The sequence below is a fragment of the Malus sylvestris genome, chromosome 15 (assembly GCF_916048215.2).
Source record: "Malus sylvestris chromosome 15, drMalSylv7.2, whole genome shotgun sequence".
Classification (NCBI taxonomy): Eukaryota; Viridiplantae; Streptophyta; class Magnoliopsida; order Rosales; family Rosaceae; genus Malus; species Malus sylvestris.
In genome coordinates this window covers 52,604,406-52,617,433 of record NC_062274.1, presented here as the reverse complement: position 1 = coordinate 52,617,433, position 13,028 = coordinate 52,604,406, and the positions used below count along the sequence as shown (strand labels likewise).

General features: G+C 39.3%; 1 protein-coding gene and 2 pseudogenes across 2 annotated transcripts in view; all 3 read right to left on the bottom strand.

Moving 5' to 3' along the window:
* Positions 1–13,028, bottom strand: part of LOC126605044 (uncharacterized) — a 52,807-nt gene that overhangs the window by 19,841 nt on the left and 19,938 nt on the right. The window lies entirely within an intron of this gene.
* On the bottom strand, positions 6,665–11,672 carry LOC126603102 (uncharacterized; annotated as a pseudogene).
* LOC126605034 (disease resistance protein RPV1-like) overlaps positions 11,180–13,028 on the bottom strand; it is a 48,570-nt pseudogene continuing 46,721 nt past the window's right edge.

Here is a 13,028-nt window from a genome sequence, read left to right as displayed (position 1 = left end):
TGGATTACCCGAGGTTACTTTTGTGGGCGAGAGAAGTGGGGTGAGACATGGAGTTATTTCTGCCATAAGGGCGAGGAAATTATTATCGAAGGGTTGTCAGGGATATTTGGCACATGTGGTATTAAATGATGTTGCTCCTACTAGTATAGAAGAAGTTGGTGTGGTCAGACATTATCCGGATGTATTCCCTGATGATTTGCCGGGATTACCACCAGACAGGGAGGTGGAATTCTCTATTGATTTGCTTCCAGGTACGGACCCTATATCTCTGACTCCTTATAGAATGGCTCCTGCTGAGTTGAGGGAATTAAAAATCCAGTTGCAAGAATTACTTGATAAAGGTTTTATTCAACCTAGTTCTTCACCTTGGGGTGCCCCAGTATTATTTGTGAGAAAGAAGGATGGAACTTTTCGATTGTGTATTGATTATAGACAATTGAACCGGGTAACGATTAAAAACCGTTATCCATTGCCTCGCATTGATGATTTGTTCGATCAGCTGAAAGGTGCGTGTGTATTTTCTAAGATTGATTTGAGATCTGGATATTATCAATTGAAGATTAAAGAAGATGATGTACCTAAGACGGCTTTCCGAACTCGGTACGGACATTATGAATTTTCGGTTATGCCGTTTGGGTTGACTAATGCGCCTGCAGCTTTTATGAGATTAATGAATGAGGTATTCCAGAAATATCTTGATAAATTCGTTATTGTTTTTATTGACGATATTCTGGTATACTCTAAGTCCCAAGCAGATCATATCCGACACCTTAATTTGGTGTTAAGGAAATTAAGGGAGCATCAGTTGTATGCCAAGTTCAGTAAATGTCAGTTTTGGTTGACTGAAGTGGCATTTTTGGGGCATGTGGTATCAGCTCAAGGTATTCAAGTTGATCCTCAAAAGATTGCAGCAGTGGAGAATTGGGAGCAACCTCGAACCGTCACGGAGGTACGAAGCTTTCTTGGCTTAGCAGGTTATTATCGACGGTTCGTTCAGGATTTCTCTATGATTGCTTTACCGTTGACAAAGTTGACCAGGAAGGATGTTAAATTTGAGTGGGATGAGAATTGTGAACGGAGTTTTCAACAATTGAAGTATTGCCTCACTCATGCACCGGTGTTGGTACTTCCCGACGATAGCGGTAATTTTGAGATATATAGTGATGCTTCATTAAATGGTTTGGGATGTGTTTTGATGCAGCATAATAAGGTGATTGCCTATGCTTCTAGGCAGTTGAAAAATCATGAAAGGAACTATCCTACTCACGATCTTGAATTGGCAGCAATTGTTTTTGCTTTGAAAATTTGGAGACATTATTTGTATGGTGAGAAGTGTAAGATCTTCACTGATCATAAGAGTCTTCAGTACTTATTCACCCAGCATGATCTTAATCTTCGTCAGCGAAGGTGGATGGAATTGCTAAGTGATTATGATTGTTCTATTGAATACCATCCAGGTCGTGCTAATGTAGTAGCGGATGCACTGAGTAGGAAACCACAAGGTAGACTTAATGCCCTATATGCTAGTCGTGTTCCTCTTCTTGCTGAACTGAGGGCAACTGGAGTAAGATTGGAGTGGGAGAATCAAGGTGGAGCATTTCTTGCTAGTTTTCAAGTCAGGCCAGTTTTGGTGGAGCGTATACTTGCATCTCAAATGGTGGATGAAGAAATTCAGGAGTTGGTTCAGTTAAGAAGTGAAGGGAAAAAGAAAGACCTCAGAATTCGGGAATCAGATGGTATGCTCATGCAAGAAGACAGAATGTATGTTCCGAATAATGAGGAATTGAAGAAGGAAATTCTGGATGAAGCACATTGTTCAGCTTATGCGATGCATCCGGGAGGAACAAAAATGTATCATACCATTCGACCATTTTATTATTGTCCGGGTATGAAAAGAGAAATTGCAGAATATGTGAGCAGGTGTATTATTTGCCAGCAAGTGAAAGCAGAAAGGAAGAAGCCCTTTGGGCGAATGCAACCCCTTCATGTTCCCCAGTGGAAATGGGAAAATATAACCATGGATTTCGTGTATAAACTTCCTCGTACGCGAAATGGATTTGATGGTATTTGGGTGATTGTGGATCGACTCACCAAGTCGGCGCATTTCATTCCAGTGAGGGAGAAATACCCTCTGAATAAATTGGCTAAGTTGTTTATTTCGAAGATTGTCAAGTATCATGGAGTCCCAGTAAATATTATCTCCGATCGAGACCCGAGGTTTACTTCTAAATTTTGGGTGGCTTTTCAGGAAGCTCTGGGTACTCAATTACTGTATAGCACAGCTTATCATCCTCAAACTGATGGGCAATCAGAGAGGACCATTCAGACGTTGGAAGATATGTTGAGATCTTCGGTATTACAATTTGGTGATTCTTGGCATGATCGTCTGGACTTAATGGAGTTTGCTTATAATAACAGTTTTCACTCGAGCATTGGTATGTCCCCATTCGAGGCACTTTATGGTAGGGCGTGTCGAACGCCATTATGTTGGTCTGAGGTTGGTGAACGGGTATTAGAAGGCCCTGAGATCGTGGATGAGACGACTCAAAATGTTCAGGTAATTAAGTCAAACCTGAAAGCAGCCCAGGATCGACATAAGAGTTTAGCGGATCGGCATACTACTGATCGAGTGTATGATGTGGGTGATTGGGTATTCTTGAAATTGTCGCCTTGGAGAGGTGTGGTACGATTTGGGAAAAGAGGGAAGCTAAGTCCGAGATATATTGGACCTTATGTGATCATTGAAAGAGTTGGTGAAGTTGCCTACCGGTTGGAACTGCCTCCGGAGTTATCTAAGGTCCATAATGTGTTCCATGTCTCTATGCTTCGGCATTATATTTCTGATCCTTCTCATGTGATTCCTCCTCAACCGTTAGAGATTAATCCGGATTTGACGTATGATGAGGAACCAATCACAATATTGGATTGGAAGGACAAGGTTCTAAGGAACAAGACGGTGAGTTTGGTGAAGGTGTTGTGGAGAAATCATTCTGTGGAGGAAGCTACTTGGGAGACGGAAGACCGGATGAGAGAGATGTACCCAAGATTATTCTACGAGTATTGAATTATGATTTGGTTATGGGAATTTCGGGGACGAAATTCTATAAGGAGGGGAGATTGTCACAGCCCGTCCCGGAGGTACTTTTGGCGGGAATGTGAAAGGACGAAAATGCCCTTGTCAGGTATCAAGGTATGGGTGTATTACGTTTTGAAAATGTTTGGTCCCTAAACTTTTAAGAAGTTGTTTAAGTTAGAAATATTTTGGAAGTTGATTTTATATTTTTGTGGTTAGGGACTTAAGAGAGATTTTGGATGGTGTGGATTGGTTTGACCACACAAGATCAGTCCCTTTCTCTCCTCCCTCTCGATCACTCTCTCAGTCTCTCTCTCTCTCTCTCTCCCGACCTCACACCCAAACACACCCATATCGTACGGACCTTCACCCAAAACCCTTCGAAACTCAACGGATCGGGGCAAATAAGGTATGTATCTTCATCGTTTTGACGTCCTGAGTTCATTGGTGCTAGTTTTAGGAAGTGAAACCTTCGATTTCACGTAGATCCCGAACCTCCATTTTTGAGGTACTGTTCATGCGAACGTAAAATGTTGTGTTTCAGGAGATTTCAAGCTTGTGGTGAGCCTTAGGAGGTCCTAAGGAAGCTCGGGGACATTCGTTGGAGAGTTTTGGACGTCGGGATCGTAGGTTTCAAGTTTGGCCGAAATCTTTGGTTTTTGCAAGGTGAGATTTCGTAGTTTTTAGGCCCTAAAACTAGTCCAACGTGATAGTACACTCTTAGGGCTTTAATTTGGTATAAAATACGAAGAAAATGGGTGAAAAACGAAGGAGAACAGTGAGTTTGAAAATCGGCCGGAGTTCGGCCGGAGTCCGGCCACCGGAGAACCAGTCCGGCGAGGCCCTGCGAAGAAGACGACACGTGCGCTGCACGTGCTGCGCGTGGCCAGCGCGTGGACCCGTGCCACGTGTGGCGCGTGGGGGCGCGTGGGGCTTCCAAAATTTTTTCTGAAAATTTCTCGACGCTCGTGACGTCGAGTAGGTCGATGTGGTATATTCATATACCAAAATTGAGCATCGTATGAGAAGTTATTTCGAATTATTGGTGATATGCTTAAAATTAATGATTTTATAGTTGTTTCGCATATAGGTGAGACGTATCCCGAGGACGACCGCATCCAGGGACGCCACGGGGGTTACGACCCGTCGACTTATCAGTGAGTGGGCAGTTTTGTTTTCGTATTACCTATATGCTATTGTTTTCCCAGAAAATGCATTTATATGAGAAAACGTTTTTAAAATGCCATGCATAGAATTATTTGGAAAAGGTGAATTTCACATGAGTTATATGATTGATATATGATGCATACATGTTGCATGGTGCTGTGGAGGCACAGGTAAGTCAGGTGAGTTCATTTATTCATTGAATTGTTGTTGTTGAGATGTGTTGAGCTCATAATCTGCACCCTAGGTGTTAGTGCTTATTTTATTCACCACACCGCACGCTCGCCTTGGATCCAAGTAGGTGGATGTCGTACAGACCATGTGAGGGTTCCGACATGCTAGTCGTACAGATCACTAGGCGTGATTCCGACTAGTGGGTGACCTTAGTTATGCGCGCTGATGATATGATGAGAGAAGCACTAGAGCGTATTTTTACACCTTTCATCGTATAGACTACCTTACGTAGTTCCGAGTGATGTGCAGAGTAGGGCCGTATAGGTCACTGTGGTGACTCCGGCTTAGTGAGATATTGAGCTATTGAATTAATCGTATAGGACCAACTGCAGGGTCTCCGATTGATTCCTTATTTCACCTGATTTATATTTTGATTTATGGCATGGCATGTTTTCTTGAAAATGTTAAAGATTTGAGATTTAAATGTTGAGATTTTATATGGTTATATAATTTCTGGGAAAGTATACAGGTTTTTACGGCGAGGGGATATAACTGTTTTAATGAAATGTTTTGGAAAACTAATTTGTTTTACTGACCCACTCATTTTGTTTTGCGCCCCTCCAGGTTCTAGTTTAACGGTGGTTGGCTCACGAGGTCCTTTCCGGCTTTCTGACAGATTTGGGACATGTAGGACTCACCTGAGGGTGATGTATTCTTATTTTAGTCCTACTTGACTGCAGATAACCTATGCTCTGAACTTATGTGTTTACTTGTAAACTCGTCCGGTTATGTCCGTATGTGGTTATGTTGAGTTTGGTTTGAATTTCTGTTGTTATATGTTGTTATTACGCTTCCGTGTCGTGCTTATGGTTACGTCACGCCCACGTGACGGCCAGCACACCTGGATCCTCCGGATCAGGGTGTGTCACTACCCATCACCTCATTTGTTGCATCTTAAACACCTTGCTAGTCCTCCAATTAGGAACAACATGCTTTCTTTCATCACTAGCCACACCTAATAAATTAATCATGCAAACAATTTATGATAATAAAATTGAAGGAACTTAATTAATTTTATGGGGAATGACTAATTAGCATGTTCTTTGCATTCCTCTCAAGCTTAGAGTATCCATATCCTTTTTTCATAGATTTGACAATACCTGCTATCAATTTCCTTTTCCTAATTTATTAGCTTCTCTCTCTTTTAGGTTCAATAAAGTGATGATTTAACTTGAAAATATTCTAGTTGTAATGCTTTAATATTAGTTCAATATTAATATGTAAGTGTCTTCTCTGTCTTTACATGTAACTACCACATTTGATTAACTCTTGGCTGAAAATGTAGTTTTGAGAATTACTAAGAAAGAATTGATATACATGATTAATTATAGGAGAAGAACTTTTTGTTGCATAAATACAAGAAATGAAACATAGTAGATTTTGATGCATGTCACCTATTCATTATACAAGGAACCAAACCTATCATAAAGGGTGGGTCCGTTTCAATCGGTTCAGTTTTTTGTCAAAACGAAAATCAAACTGAAATTACTATTCATTCAATTTTCTTAGGTTAAGTTTGATTTTGGTTCAATTTTTTTGATTCGGGTTAGGTGTTTTTTTTTTTAATTGAAAAGTGATTTTTTATTTATTTATAAAACCTGAAAAGTAATTTTCAAATTGTAGTCTGCCGTGCTTTGCAACTCCAAGTTTTGACCCAAATGTATTGAGATGGATTGGAATTTTTTTGAGATGGTGTGGATTTGATTCAAATTATCAAGTAAATAGTACATAACGTGGCATACTTAAAAATACATAATTGTATTGGATACATACATTGCAAATTAAAATGACATAAATTATAAAATATTAGAACATACTGAAAACAAGAGAACAACCTTATAATAGATGTTCATATAAGACCATCTCCAAAGGAGATGTCAAATAAGATTAAAAGACATTTAGGTGTTATCCAATGGATATGCCATATATGATGTGACATGTGAGTCATTTGACGCCTTACTTTCTAGCTGTCTTTTTTTTACAACAAACAAAGAAGGAGTCAAATATATTGAATTGAATTTTTTAATACGTGGGTCTCATTAACAACCAATAAAATAAAACTACAATATTTTTTTATTATTTTTTAATAGTTAATGTAACTCTAGGCCCAAAAAAATAATAAAATAAATATTTGATACATTCATTGGGGAAAAAAAAAATAGCACTTGTATTCAATTTATCACATCAACCATCAAATAAAATTTTAACCTATTATATTTAACATATTTTTTGGAGATGCTCTAAGTATTCAAAAGTCTCTTCGATTTTATTGAAAAAATGAAATAAAAAATAAAAAAATATCGTTTTTTCGCCACCTCCATTGGCTAGGCGGACGCCTATCAAGCTGCCACCACTCCTATAACTATAACGATGATGACCATCAAAGCGGTTAAGAATCCCAAAACTATCAGATCCTTCTTCTTCCTCCTTATCTGACTTTCCAGCTGCCTGCAATCTTGTGCCTGCATCGCCAAACCAATCAGTAACACAGCATACATAAGAAAGCGAATCTTAACAAATCTTCCGGCTAAGAAAGCGAGGGCGGAAGCAGCACCATTAAACAGGGACGAAGCCAGAGATTTGTGTGAATGAGGGCATCATCAAATAATAAAGTCATAATTAAAAAGCTCAAGAATTTACTAAACACATACTTGTATATTAATCCAGAAAGTTTTTCATACAACAGTCCCTTACAATATCCCTCGACGCGTTTTCATGTTCTGAAAGCGTTGCATGACAACATCATTATCAATACCATCAAATATCTCTCTCTCTATAAAAATAATCATGTTATCATTCATCCATTGATCTCCCATCCGATTTCTCAATCGATTCTTCAGAATTTTCATGGCCGAAAATGCTCTTTCAACGGTTGCAGTAGCAACTGGATGTCAAAAACAAGTAAACCAGCGAATACACCTTGTGCTTTTTGCAGTGAACCATTTTCTTTGCAAGATCTCCAATGTCTTTTAAACCTGAAAACTCAATGCTAGATCGCATATCCACAATGTAAGTCTCAAGTTGAATCTTAAGTATCACCAGCTCATTCAAAGAGAAGTCTTTAGGATAAAACTGGGCAAGACGCAATAGCTTTTGGCTATCAAAAGCAGAGAAGGAGTCAGCTGGACATAAACATGCCAAACAAAGAAGTAACTCAGTGTTGGTCTCATTGAAACGATTATTTAGTTCTTGGAGCTGCCAATCCAAAACAACATAAAATATCCCAACACAATAATGATGCATATTTGTGACTGCTTGTGCTTTTCGTTGCCCTCGCCTTTGAGAAAGAAACATATCATCCATATTAGGCACATCAATATTATGTTTAAGACAAAATTTTGAGACTTCACTAAGTAAAGAATCCCAACCAGTTTTCCTCATTATCTCCAACCTTTGCTTACAAACTCCAACCAACTTCATGGCATTTACAATATCCTGATCCTTCCTTTACAATGCTTGTGACAATTCATTGGTTATTCCTAGTATATCTTTCATCAAGTGTAGATTAAACACAAAATCAAATGATTGCATGGAATCCAATAAATTATTCGCTTCACATCTTTGTTGAGAGCTTACTCCATCATCTGCTATTACTTCAAGTACATCAAGTATGGATGAAAACATAGTCATTATACTTACTAAAGTACCCAAATGTGAACCCCAACGTGTTTCTCCAGCACGTTTCAAAGTAGTTTCTTGATTTTTGCCTTTCCCACTTGTAAACTCACCACTGTTTAGTGCTTCAATAACTGCAATAGATTGCTTCTCTCGAAGAAGATCACAACGCTTCGATGAAGCTCCAACAACATTTACCAAAATAGTAACTATACTAAAAGAGACTCAATTTGGATGTTCTTCTTTGCCACAGCTACAAGAGCTAATTGAAGTTGATGTGCAAAGCAATGAATATAATAAGCACAACCATTTTCTTTCATAATTAGAGCTTTAAGACCATTGAACTCACCTTGCATATTGCTGGCCCCATCGTAACCTTGCCCACGCAACCTAGACATGCTCAATTTATGCCTAGAAAATACCTCATCAATGGTTTCCTTGAGTGAGAGAGCAGCGGTACTAGTAACATGCTCAATGCCAATAAGGCGCTCAATGACATGCCCATTCTTGTCCATATAACGCAATACAATAGCCATTTGTTCCTTTGTTGATACGTCGCGAGATTCATCAATCAAAATAGAAAACAACGAAGTGCCAATGTCTTTAATAATAGCCCTGATGGTCTCAGTTGCACAAGCATTTACAATGTCTTTTTGAATATCTGGTGATGTCAATTAGTGATTCTCCGGATCATTTTTCAAAGTAACGGCTTTCACATCCTTATTATGGTTGGCAAGAAACTGTAGAAGCTCAAGAAAGTTCCCATGATTGCTTGAATGTTCAGATTCATCATTACCACGAAATGCAAGTCCTTGTCTCAAAAGAAATCGACAACAATCGATTGATGCATTCAACCGAGCCCTATATTGAATCCGAGCTTCATCATGAGTTTTAGAGAAAAAAGATTGGATATGTTGCTTTTGACTCCTTAAAGCTTCAAAACTATTCCATGCTTGATTGTGTGCACTATTGACGCCTCCAATATAAGTTAGAAGTCTTTCTTTCTTCTTCCAGTTAGAAAATCCTTCGCCAACAAGGAAATCACCACCTGCTTGTTCTCCAATGTTTGGTTTAAAAAGGTAGCAACACAGACAAAAGGCAGCATCTTTTTCTACACTATATTCCAACCAAGTAGGAAAATCATCAAACCAAGCAGGGTTGAATCGTCTTTGCGTGTCTCCATATTTCTTGTAAGGAAAATTATGGGTTTTAGGTTGTTGAGGACCAGCTAGCACATACGCTCTTCGTACTTGATCTCGAATATTAGGATTGTAATCCAAAATTCGAATTCGCTTACCAGGATCTAATGGAAGATTTGATAAAATAAATTCTGTACTATCTTGTCCTTGAGTATCATAATTTTTCTCAATAACTGGGGATGGCGGCACTAATATTTTTTTTTTAAAAACCTCTCCATGATGTTTCAGTCTGCAAAGTCAATCATATTGATACCAATAACAAATAAGGTTCATACGTAATTTGTAGAATTTATAGAATAAAAATCTCAATAAAATTCTTAGACTCTTAATCCTAGAGTATACTATATTAATATACTTAATAACTAATCCATATCCAACCAAGGCAACAATTCAATTAACCAATAACCAATATGGCAATACCAATAAACATACAAATTATTCAACAAATAAACATTTAATTCAACTAATCATATGAATAAATGTATACCCATATTCATAGAATTTGTAATTTCATAATTTCATTCATCAATAATCATAGAATTCATATCAATAACCAATAACCATATTAGTGCATTACCATATGATTCTATATTTCTATACCAATTAAACAAAAATTCATCTTAAATAATTAATTAGGGTTAGGGATTATAGATTTAGAAATTAAAAAAATTACCTAAATATATATATGTCGACTAGAGCGGCTGGCTGGTGAGTGGCTGGCTGCGCGTGGTTGGCTGGGAGCCTGGGAACAACACCTTTGTTGCTTCTGTTCTGTTCCGTTTCTGCTGCTGCCTGCTTGGAATTTGGGGAATTGGTGAAGAGCTGCTCTCTGATTGGCAAAGGAAACGGAAAGATGGAAATAATGGAATGGGGGTGGACCGGGTGGGGACAAGCAGTCCCCCACTATAACATACCTTTTATTTTTTTCAAACATATACGAAACGACGCCGTTTCGTTTACTATTTTTTTTATACCAGGACCAAAACGACGTCGTTTTGGCCTGGATTTAAAAAAAAAATAAAACCTAGCTCTGCTTTTGCAGAACCAGATCGGAGAGCAAAACCAGAAAAATATCAGTGGGGGCTCTGCCTCTGCTGCTGCAAAACCCGATCAGTTTGAGCAGCATGCCAGCATGATGAAAATTATCTTTCGCTGGGACATTTGTCAAACTATAAGCTTAATGTGAAAGCCGAAAGGTGGAGACAAGATAAATGTTGGTGCACGACGCTTTGTAGGACCAACGAACTGCTGATGATATTCATCTCAGGGTGAAGAAGATAGGGATTAATCTGGAAAAGGAAAAATTAATCAATGAATATGGGCTCGAATGTCAATCTATTCTATGCCATATAATGAGGATGGCAATCATAAGGCAGCATACAGTACTCGTCCTCTGAGAATCAATCCCGCAAAAGAGTCAGCATCAGAAAAATCTCAGTGGGGGCATCCGCCCCTAGGCCCATGGTAGCTCCGTCCTTGCCATTAAAGGAATGCGTTCTCGATCTCCGTCTCTCTCTCGGTCTCTCTCTCTCTCTATCCCAATCTCGGTCTTGATCAAAATTAGCGGTGGTTGCGGGCGGTGCGGCGTCGGAGGAACGGCGTGAGGGGGAGAGACTGGAGAGGAAATGGTGCTGGTGGCGCTTTTGATCTTCGGTTTACTTTCTAGCTGTCTTTTTTTTACAACAAACAAAGAAGGAATCAAATATATTTAATTGAATTTTTTAATACGTGGGTCTCATTAACAACCAATAAAATAAAACTACAATATTTTTTTATTATTTTTTAATAGTTAATGTAACTTTAGGCCCAATAAAATAATAAAATAAATATTTGATACATTCATTGGGTAAAAAAAAAAAGCACTTGTATTCAATTTATCACATCAACCATCAAATAAAATTTTAACCTATTATATTTAACATATTTTTTGGAGATGCTCTAAGTATTCAAAAGTCTCTTCGATTTTATTGAAAAAATGAAATAAAAAATAAAAAAATATCGTTTTTTCGCCACCTCCATTGGCTAGGCGGACGCCTATCAAGCTGCCACCACTCCTATAAGAGCAGTTCCACCGGGGAACCTTTAGGCCAGCACCCAGCCAAATTATTGGCCCGGCACCCAGCCAATCCATTCCAGCCGAGCAGATAGGCTGGCACCCAGCCCAAGCTGGTCTCTAGGCCGGCTCAGAATGTGCTGAGCTCTTGCCCGGCCTACATGATGCCAGGCGATACCGCCACATCTCCTTGAGCTGAATTCGAAGCTCTCTGCTTTCCTTCCACCACCACCCCAACTCGAGCTTCCATATCCAAAACTCTCCCTCTCGGTCTTGGGCTGTTGCTCGGAGCTGCAGCGATTGAATAGATCGGTGACGAAGTAGCTGACGTCATGGTCTGAATCGGAGGCGGCGTCGGAGAACCAGTCGCAATCGGAGGAGCTCCGGGGATCGAGAGGATCGACGGCGAAGGGTTTGCAGTTTTGGTTGGCGCACCAATGGGTGAGGGGATGGGGGAGGAGGGTTGGGTGGGATTGCGGGTCGTCGGGTTCGTTTGGTGGTTGCGGCTCGTGGGGTAGGGCCGAACTTGGCTAAAATCTCACATGGGTTTTGGTGGTTTGAAGAGAAGAAAAAGAAGAAGGGAAGAAAAAGTGGTGAAACTGTGCTTGACAGCACAGTTGGAAAATCACGGAAGAAAAAGAAGAATGGAGTCCAGAGAGTACTTTAATAAAAATTATTATTTTATAATAAAAATTAATAATATTTTAATAAAATTGACTAGGCTATTTAGTTTTAGGGGTGGAGATGCCTTGGCCTATTACTGTTCATTGGAGTCTGTTACTGTTCATTTGAGTGGATAAATGCGCTGGGTGTTGGCGCAAAGTCCACAGGGGTGGACTTGCTCTAACTATAACGATGATGACCATCAAAGCGGTTAAGAATCCCAAAACTATCAGATCCTTCTTCTTCCTCCTTATCCGACTTTCCAGCTGCCTGCAATCTTGTGCCTGCATCGCCAAACCAATCAGTAACACAGCATACATAAGAAAGCGAATCCTAACAAATCTTCCGGCTAAGAAAGCGAGGGCGGAAGCAACACCATTAAAGGAATGCGTTCTCGATCTCCGTCTCTCTCTCGGTCTCTCTCTCTATCCCAATCTCGGTCTTGATCAAAATTGGCGGTGGTTGCGGGCGGTGCGGCGTCGGAGGAACGGCGTGAGGGGGAGAGACTGGAGAGGAAATGGTGCTGGTGGCGCTTTTGATCTTCGGTTTGTCCTTGACGGAGTTGGAGGGCTAATTGCTCGCGATCGAGGACAGGAACAGATCCAAGATCCAAAAAAACCGTACTGGATTGTTTGACACGTGACTCTATTCCAAATGGGTACTTTGCCACGTTCAAATGGGTAATACCTAAAACTTGGACCGAAATCTCTTCAACAATTTTTTGAATAAATTTATATTCATGCCTACAAGTTTAAAAGCATAAAAAAGAACATTATTATAATTAAACTACAAGAAATTCGTGGATGTTCCATGTAATCAATATTTTAAGTGTAGACAGACAACTCTACTCAAGAAAAAGAAAGTCAAATATTTTTGAACTAAATGAATAATATTAGACCATACTAAAAAAAATATTTGGATATTCCACATAATAGTGAAATACTAATCATAAAAACTCTCATACTACTCAGTATTAGATTTTACTACAAAAATTCTTGCTAGTATTAGGAGTGCAAACTCTTATATA